Source organism: Rhipicephalus sanguineus, chromosome 11 (genome assembly GCF_013339695.2).
Source record: "Rhipicephalus sanguineus isolate Rsan-2018 chromosome 11, BIME_Rsan_1.4, whole genome shotgun sequence".
In the NCBI taxonomy this organism is placed as follows: Eukaryota; Metazoa; Arthropoda; class Arachnida; order Ixodida; family Ixodidae; genus Rhipicephalus; species Rhipicephalus sanguineus.
In genome coordinates, this window is record NC_051186.1 from 63,016,481 (window position 1) to 63,026,670 (window position 10,190).

General features: G+C 41.1%; 1 long non-coding RNA gene across 1 annotated transcript; it reads left to right on the plus strand.

Moving 5' to 3' along the window:
* Nucleotides 1-2,806: 2,806 nt before the first annotated feature.
* Nucleotides 2,807-9,416, plus strand: LOC119373573 (uncharacterized). The gene is made up of 4 exons (XR_005179900.1): nucleotides 2,807-3,195; nucleotides 3,259-3,321; nucleotides 4,782-4,875; nucleotides 9,285-9,416. It is a non-coding gene; the product is annotated as an uncharacterized LOC119373573 (long non-coding RNA).
* Nucleotides 9,417-10,190: the final 774 nt, after the last annotated feature.

Here is a 10,190-nt window from a genome sequence, read left to right on the forward strand (position 1 = left end):
GCTAGCCACAACGAGTGAACGTGACGACAGTGGAAGTCTTTTTAGTGTTCGAAAAGGATTGGTTCAAAGCGTTTAATCTGACCGTAACGCTTAGAAGGGAGTGAATACATACGCATCACCCAATAGGAGAAGAAAATTACGAAGGATTACCTTTATCCTTCGTAATTGTTAAATGATAAGAACAGCTTATGTAAGCTGGTGTATGTAGTGTATATCTCATGTTTACGTCCTATTTGACTTTACAAAGTAGGAACACAGATAACTCCTCCAATAATATAAGACGTTATCAAAGCTGAAATTATTGAACGGGAACGGGAAGTCAAGTGAACGAAAATAGGCGACAATCTCTTTTTCATCGCCTACTCGGGAAGTTGCCGACATAACTAAACCGTCATGAAATCACTGAATGGTACAAGATATATCTAGTGTATATACGTCCAGGGGTATTTCATTTCAAGCAGCAACTACAATGGCTACGACGAACAGCAAGCTGCGATTTATATAACAAAGCAGAAAACTGGGCGAGTTGGTAGGTATTTATCGTCACAGGATAGCGCGCGCTTACAACGGGGACACAGGGAGAAGAACACGACAACACAAGCGCTAACTTTCAACTAAAGTTTATTCAAGGAAAAACGGAAGAGAAGAAAATAACAGAAAATACCGCGCATGCGTCACTGCGCAGAAAACATAACTAAATTATAAGCCACACATAATATCAAAGCCTAACAACATGGCAGTTGATAACCAATCTGTTGACCGTTGCAAGGTGCTAATCAGTGTGGCCAAGCAAAGACCGTTCTTTATCTGTGCAAGGTGCCACACTGATTAGCACCTTGCAAAAGTCAACAGATTGGTTATCAACTGCCATGTTGTTAGGCTTTGATATTATGTGTGGCTTATAATTTAGTTATGTTTTCTGCGCAGTGACGCATGCGCGGTATTTTGTGTCATTTCCCTTATGAAAATGAACTTTGCGAGTCTAATGTGCAACTAATGCACACCTAATGTGTCATTAGATTGACATTAGACCTGCAAAGCCTAATGTCCTTTAGCATCACGTGTGCATTAGACACTCAAATGACAATATGCACCAGCATTTCTGATGACAGAAGTAAGCAGATTTTCCATTGCGTATCCTAATGCCAAAGCACATTACAGCTAAGAAATATATATTAAGCGTTTATCACCACTAAAAATTCTATATCCTAATACTAATCGTAACAATTGCGAGGATTTTACGTCCCAAAACCACGATACGATAGTGGCGTAGCCAGGGGGTGGCACATCGGGCCCGTGCCCCAACCACCCTCCCCCTCCCCACCCCTCGAAATTTTTTTTTGTCATGGCATACAGAGCCCAAAATGACATTCGACCACATCTGCCTGCCCGGCCCCCACTTCAAATCAACGAGGTGCACCCCCCCCCCCCAAAAAAAAAACAATTTCTGCCTATGCGACATGGGAGACCTGAGCCCGGGCCGTTAATCTGCCGGACAAACAATAAAGTTCTTTCATCATCATCATCATGCCCCTGCGATACGATTATGAGGCACGCCGTAGTGGAAAGCTCCGAAAATTTCGACCACTTGGGATTCCTTAACATGCACCTAAATCTAATTCAATTTCTTACAGATCTCAACATTCACGTTTTGTCTTTGAGAAATCTCAAACGCCAAACAGTTTGTATTGAAATAAATATTTCAATCATGTTTCAGTAGGAGATATAACATTGAGCACTAATAAGCATTGAGCACCTTAAGCACTAATAATAATAATAATAATAATAATAATAATAATAATAATAATAATAATAATAATAATAATAATAATAATGCTGGGATATTCCGTGCCAAAAGCACGATGTGGGGGCACGCTCTATTGGGGCATTCCGGATTAATTTCGACCACCTTAGGCGGATAAAACTTCAATATATATATATTGAAGTTTTATCCGCCGGATATATTGAAGTGTTTACTAATTAACTAATTTTCAAAGTGTCACTCGCGTGCGGTGAAGCGATGCCCCGAACAGTTACACAGAAGTGTCGGTTTTCCATTCGCCCGGAGGATGGGGAGTTGGAATAATAGAACTACAGTGCACTGTAATAGAACTGCGGACACTGAGGGAAGCACGAGAGATGAATCAGTCGAATCGTTGCAGTCAGAATTTGGAAGTGTATCATCAGCTACACGTTTTCAACAAAAATACGCCTGGGAGCAGTGGCTACCAACGTAGCCTCCCCCACCCCCCACCCCATTCTTCATTCCCCGTCGGCAAGTTCCGGCGAGCGGGGTACAGGGGGTGGGGGGCGCCCATGCCTTTCATCCCGCAGCTAACACTTCTGCTTGCTGTTACGCAGAGAAAGTACAGGAATGGGCACCTGGTCAGGTACATCCTTTCTCTTTTATTGTGCAGAAATGCATGCTATTCATACCTATCTACACACGCATCCAACCCTAAAACGAATCTTGTAGTACGCAAAAGCATTGCCTTTGAGATTTGTACAAGGGTGGCTATACGTGTATTTTGCAGGGACTCAGTGATGACCGTCGCCTCGGGAGTTAGCAAAATTTTCTCTAATATGCCAAGAACAAAAAGTATAGTTTAAAAACTAAATACAATGAGTGATCAAATAGTGCAGACGCACCTAAACTTGTGTGCAAAGCCATAAATACATTTAATTTGCAGTACAAAAACATCCTCTATGATAACACGACACTGCTGCCACCTATGTTTTCTTTTTAGTCGAGCCTGTTAGTCAGCAGTTGCAACAGGCCTCGTTGTACTACAGGTGCTTCCCGCAAGCACATGTGCTGTGCAGTGACATATTACCGTGTTGATAGATATTGTGTGCGTTTATTGTGTGCTTATCGTACTTCACATTCGTCGACTGGATATTTTGCGCGTTTCGGAACGTCCTCCCGCATTGATCAAGTGGGGGATGATGCATCGTCGTTCGTCGCCGCTCAGAACAGCCTCATCGGACGCGCTGCTTTGTCTCCGCGCTCAAAAGTGCTTTCTTGCTTCGTTTATCGATTACCCACGTTAATCGCGTGATTCAATATCGAGTGTACCTCCAAAGACAATCCACTTCCCAGTGTTGTGACAAGCGGCGACCGCGGTTGTACAGGAGCGGAAGCGTGAGCCTTTTGACGAGCGACTGTGAAGAATGCAAAGCCAGTGCCAAACTTCGGTAAGTTGAAGAAAGTCGCTGAACAAGTAACTTGGTTATTCATTGCGTGATGCTGTTGTGCAGGAACCGATAGCCCGGGCGGCGTGTTGGCACAGCGAGGATGAGAACGAGAGACCCGATAGACAGGTATGTTTGGTGCTTTGAGCGCACTTGCATTTACATCACCGTAAAAGCCGGTCGCCGATTGCGTTGATTACATGTTTGAAGGATGCGCGTTGCGGCTACGCGATCCTATCCTTCGATCATGCAAGCCCCGTGTCATTGCGCTGTTATTCCTTGGATGTTTACTGTACGAGATCATCGCTTGAGAGTATTTCTACAATCCCTTGTCGCCGTGAAGAAGTGTCTGCCTTTAAACATACGGGTCGTCCCTTAGCGTTTTCACGGTGGTGATATAAGAGGAGTTGACCAAACTCGGTAATAATGCGCAAAAGTGTCACAACACTGCGCACGTAGATAGAAAAACACACAGCCCTGTCACGCACACGCGGTGATGGATATGTTTTTGTGGTTGCGTTCCCGAGTCCTTTTGTCGGAAATCCATGTAATTGCTCCGTGGTTAGGATTTCAACGTAGCTGCATCATAAATGTTTTAAGGGAGCTCACTTGAAGTAAATGTATTTGAGTGAATTACGTTATGTACTGGTACTAAGTGTACACTCCAACAACTGCGTGCTTAATTTGAAGAAGCACATGTTTATATGAAATAATGTTAGTAGAAAAATTTGTCAATTCGATTAAGCTAAGCTAACTCATGCCACTCTTTGGTGCAGTATTTGTGTTTGAGAAAAGTGCGTGAACTTCTTTTCTGCCATTATATATTTTTTCTTTGCTGCTTGAAGCACACCAGCTTCTCTATCACGAATAATTTAGACTGTGCTCATGTAGTGAGAATGTTGCTTGATTGTGGGTTGGTTTAAGTCGTTGTATTTTCACGCTTTCTTTTTTACATCAGCATGGTACCGATATTGCCCTCTTACTTGTATGAGGACTCATAACCAAGGTGCAGTATTCAGTAATTTAGTATTTATTTAGCTTTGTAAAGTCAAGAATTAAAAGAAAGAGATCTAAATTCTTATATATTCATATGTTTCCAGAAGTTCTCAGAAAGTTGCAGAATGTTATTGGTTTTGTGAAGGGCTTACATAACTAAAAAAATCAGATAGCTCAAGTGAACAAGACAAGCTAAATGTGAATTCGCTTTAGAGTACCAAAAATGTGTTTCCTAAATTGACACAATACATATGTATGGCTCGTTCCCACCTTGCACCATGTGCTCATGTACCACGCACTCTTTGCAAATGTTTTTGTCATGTGGATCACCCATATGCATGTTCTGGGTCGTGCTTATTACGTACATGTGTGAATGTTGGACATGCAGTGCCACTCTTTCGATAGTTGCAAGAAGTGGCTAGTCCACTAATACCTGTTCTGATTGTGCCCTGATCCCTTCATTCAAGGATCAACTTTTTTAATGTATCGATATACACTTGCCTGAAGACATGTTTGGTACTCGCTATCTGTGTGTGGTAGGGTTTGTTTTGTGTGAAAATAATCTTTTGTGGTATCTGTCATGTATGTATCAGCGATGACAGCTGTTCACGGCACCGACACAGAGGACATATTGCAGTGCAAGATAGGAGCGGTCTTCCTGCAAGCCCAGACAAGCCATATTGAGTGGTAGGAATCTCTTTTCATCACTACAATGGGACAGTTTTGGCACGTAGCACATCTCGAGATATAGCATATACTGGCCCTTAGCTTAGGTGTGGGAAACCTATCTCCTGCACTTTAGTGCAGTGCATATTATTTAGTTTGTATCCGTTGAACATGGAACATGAAATAGTTTGTATTATTTAGTTTGTAATCCTTGAACATGGATTGACGCCAGAGCCAACGTTTTGACACTTGAAGTTGTCTTCATAAAGGGAGCAACTGGTGCTTCTTGACATTGCTGTCTTGACGAAGGCAAGTCTACTTGTTGAAAAGTTGGCTGCAGCGACATAACCTCTTTGAGGACGTTTTGTCTCTTCAAGCGTCCTCCATCTTCCACCGAACATCTGTTTTGTTTGGATTGCCATGAAACTGTGCGGGGAAATCTTACTTATAATGATGTTTTTATGTGTATTGTTGCGATGCTAGCTTTTACATTCAGAAGTTTCGAGGGCCATTGCAAAGTAACATTGAAAGAAATGAAATCTGAAGCCACAATAGACAATGCGAGAAGTTTTGTAGCGCTGATATAGGTTTTCATGCTCCCCATTGTTTGCAGGTAGCATCTTGAAAAATCCTAAAATTTTGTCAGTTTTGTGTGTAAATCACAGAAATGAAAAAGAAGACAGTGTCATAATTATGGAACTCTGTTTGCTAACTATAAAAATACAAGTATTGCGTTATTCAAGAAATCAGTGGATTTCTAGTGATTTTTTTTTGCCATGTAGTTTGGAGCAGAGTGAGAAAACTGAAAAAAAAATGTTATCAAGGGTTGACATCTGGCCTTCATGGTAAGCATAGAGACCTGTGAAGATGGCACAAGAAGGAGAAACATGCACAGGTGCTAAATTTCAACAATTACTTATTTGCACGTGGATCACACTTATGCATTAACAAAAAGAAAACAAAAACTCAGGCATGGACAGGTACAGCTGCATCAAAGAAAAATAGATCTTTCTTTGTTAAAGATAGTGATGGCACACTAACACAATCTCAGCTAACATTATTAATAGTTGCTGATTCAATGATCAATGTAGTAGTTTGTCAATGTGCCTATGCACAATGAAACTCTTATCAAAGTGTAAAGCAACCACATGTGCTTTTTTTTTGAGACACTACCTCATTTGCCCTACATAACGCTTACCACATGATAGGAGTATCTGGTAAACGGCGCCTTCTTTGCAGGGCACGTAATGTGTCCTGTGATTCTTAATGCAGCCAGGCGTCCTTGTGAGCATCTGGGTTGCTGCTTTTGCTTAGCTTAGAATCATGATTTGAGGCCATGAGCACAATGCTGATGTTTACCCAAGCACCAACCGTTTTTATGTTGTCGGATATCCCGTGCAAATATGGCTTAGTGGCAAAAATTTGTCGTCCATCAAGATTAGTCTTTTTTTTTTTTCTTGCCTGGTGAATGCAAGGTGGTTTTCTGAGTAGGGCTTCTGCAACCGGTACAGAAAGAGGGGCAGGATATCCTGCTGGCATCCGGTGAGTTCTTGAAATGAAGGCTCATCCAAAAGAAATGGGAACAGGATTTTTTAGTGCAATATACAAGCACAGGGGTTTTAAGATATGAGGATGACTACCTCTTTATAGATTACCACAAAGGTTCTGTCGAATCTGAAGCCACTAACATCGTAACACTTGCACGTGATTACTTACACCCAATGGTGCTTACTCTCGAGCATCGGGCGAGTATTGTACTATCAGGTTCTTGAATGTACGATTTAATATGCATAAAAACTGCATGCGCTAGTCATACGAACTGAGGGGAAACAAGCCATTCTTACCTTTTAGTTCCTCCCACTCAATAATGGTAAAAAGGTGCATTGTCTGACGCTGCCTCGATAACGCCTTAAAAAATCCTGTTCCCATTTCTTGTGGACGAGCCTTAATTATATCCTGCTTGTGGATGCAAGCAGGATATCCTGCTCCCCTTGCTGTACCGGTTGCAGAAGCCCACTCAGAAAACCACCTTACAGTTGCCAGGCCAAAACAACGCCGAATCTTGATCGCCGAACTATGTTTCCGCTATGCCACATCTGCACAGGATATCCGACAGCATAAACACGGTTGGTGCTGAGACAAACATCAGCGTTGTGATCCCGGCTTTAAATAAGCATACTAAACTATGCAAAAGCATCAACCCAGTTGCTCAAAGGAGGCTTGGCTGGAATACGAATCGCAGGACACATTACATGCTTTGCAAAGAAAGCATCATTTATCAGATACCCCTATTATGGGGTAAGCATTATCTAGGGAAAATGGGCCATTGTCTCAAAGGAAGGCTCAGGGAACACTGCAACAATGTAAAAAGAGGCAGCAGTTGCCGGTTAGCCACACAGTGATAATACTATACTGTACATTGGATTGATTATTGAATCAGCAATTATTCATTATCTTTGCCAAGATTGTGTTAGTGTGCCGTCACTATATGTAACAAAGAACTATTTTTCCTGGGCGCAGCTGTGCCTGCACATGCCTGAATTTTTCTTTCCTTAAAATTATAAATATGTATGATCTGAGTCCAAATAAATTACTTGAAAGTTAGCACCTTTGTGTGTCCCTCCTCGTCCTGCCTTCACATGTCTCTGCGATAAACATTAACGTTTCAATATTATGTGTAACCACACGTTCTTGCATAGATGACGTCGTCTACAGGCACTGACAAACAGCAAAAGGAGGCAATGAAACATATATTCTACCACTATGTTATGAAGTGATGCAACATTGAAAACTGACTTTCATGCAAAGCTGTAGGGCACACTTTCACAGCGTATTCTATTGCTCTATTTTTCTGTGTTGTGGGCCTTAATAGTCCCTGTTCTGACCTTACTGCTATGTACAGGTTTATGGTGTTTTTATAGGTTGTGGTGCAACCATGTTTTAAGCAATGTCGTGCATCATGGGAGTACCCATTTCCTTCTAACAAAGCATTGTTGTCAGATGATCGAGAAGCCTGAGAGTTTGATAATCTGAATTGAAGATAGTCTTGATTAGAAAGCATCGGATACTCATATGTTTCATCACATTGTTTGGAACATTGTCACACCTCAATCTATAAAGATACCATGAATCTGTGCATATTGCACAGTTCACGACACAGGTTGAGGCCTACCACAGAAAGAGAAGTGTAATGCACTGTGTAATGGTGCCTTGAATAGCCTTGTTTGACAGGGAACATTAATTGTCGAATGAATTCATACTATTGTAGAAGGGTGTACATTTTAGCAATACTTGTAACTGGGCATTTTGGTACATACTCAGGAGGGAACAGGAGCGCGAGCTAATACACGGACAGCGCTCCTCTCTTCTTTCTGTGTCGGTGTCTTAGCTCGTGATCCTCTTTCCTCCTGGGTGTTCGTTTGATTACTCCATTTAGCGTTTGCACATGCACTGTAGATGATGTTATCTCTGTGCGAACACTTGGGTTCAGATGATATTTTAAGCGTCTGCGTGATTTCTAAAAAAAGTTAGTTGTGAGTTTAGCGCTGCTATGTGCTCTTTCCTTTAGTAGCTGTGATATCCTGTCAAGATGTTCAACAAGTACCGACGCACTCCAATGTGGATTCTGCTGTTTTTCTAAAAGACAAGTGATCAATTTCATAACTATGCAATATTTGCTAGCTAACATTCATAGAACTTTTGTCGCCTCTTTAAGGTACATAATGAATGTACCTTTAGCTATCGATTAATATCGAAAGTCACCAGGGGTAATAATACAAAAATGCTTTGGCTTGCTTTCTCTAATGCCTTGTTTTCAAAATATTTGTAGAAATGACCCATAACTTGTTACAGCATGCATATCGGTAAAATATATGTAGGTTCTTACAGAACCCACCATTTCATGATTTTTTTCACTAGAATTTAGCATTTCTCTAGCTGTATCACCAAGACTCAGCTCCACATTCCACTTGCCTATTGCTCAGATTCACCTTGCACAAGCTGAGCATGAGCTACAAATTGTTCTGTGATAGTTTTGTTTAAAACAAAGGAGGTGGAATAGGCTCACTTATGCATGCAGCAGTCATGCATGGAGTACCATTTGAGTAGCGAAAGGACGTTATTATGAAATGTTACATCAAAGAAGCTAACAGAGCTAATTGGTCTGTCTATAATAGCTGGCCAATCTACGAAACCACAGCCCTCTGAAGTGATGTATAGTGGTTTGTTTTTTTATGTTTTTGATCAAAGCAGCATGAAGCCAAGGCTATGTAGTTGGACATTGATACAGATGGATTATTCAGTTAAAATGGTAACAATTATACCACTGTTTTGGAAAAAAAGGCATCAATCATAAATTGCAAGATCTGTTCACATGCTGCCCTAAGCTGTATGCTTCAGTGCCAAACTAATATTAACACTTTCACTTGCAGGTTTCAAATACAGCAACTGTACCACCACGACAGTGCAGCACAAGAGACCCTATCGTCAGTGCTGAGCCAGAAATTAAATAGAAAAGCGCTTTCTCCTGAAATCTTTCGTCTGGTTTTATTTCGTTTGTTTGTGATTGTAAAAGAGCGCTTTCATAGGAAATACAAAATTTAACTAACTAGCCCCATTTATTGTCCTATTGAAACTAAATAGCTTGACAATTTAGCGCTCGTTTACAAATGCGTGTATCATAGACATGCAAGATTATTGATTGGCTTCGAAAGACTGTTACGTGTAAAGAACAATGGTGATCTAGTCATTGCTCGAAATGGTCTGCTGGCATTTATGTGACAATCCTCTAAAGCATGCACACTTTCGTATTATTAACCACAAAAATATTTATTGACCTGTGTGCAGCAAACATGCTGTTGCTGGCATAAGGCCTAAGTCTGCAATATGGTGTTTAATGTCAACCTAATGCATATGTTCAGTTGCGTTTCACTAGACAACGGCCATTAGAAACTCACACGTCAGTACTCCATAGACTAACGCTAGACAATCGTCATCAGAAACTCTAACGTCATGACTCTATAGACTAACGGTGGCCAATTACTATTAGACTCGCATTAGGTGTGCATTAGAAAGCGCATTAGACTGGCATTAGACAGTGTAATGATTCTGATGTCTAAAGACATTAGTCTGTTTATTAATACTCATTAAATTTTTTCATAAGGGTTTCTTCTCTTCCGTTTTTCCTTGAATAAACTTTAGTTGAAACTTAGCGCTTGTGTTGTCGTGTTCTTCTCCCTGTGTCCCCGTTGTAAGTGCGCGCTATCCTGTGACGATGGATGCCATGTATACTTCAAGCTCTTTAAAAAGCTTTTCGGTGAGATTTATCTCAAAATTCT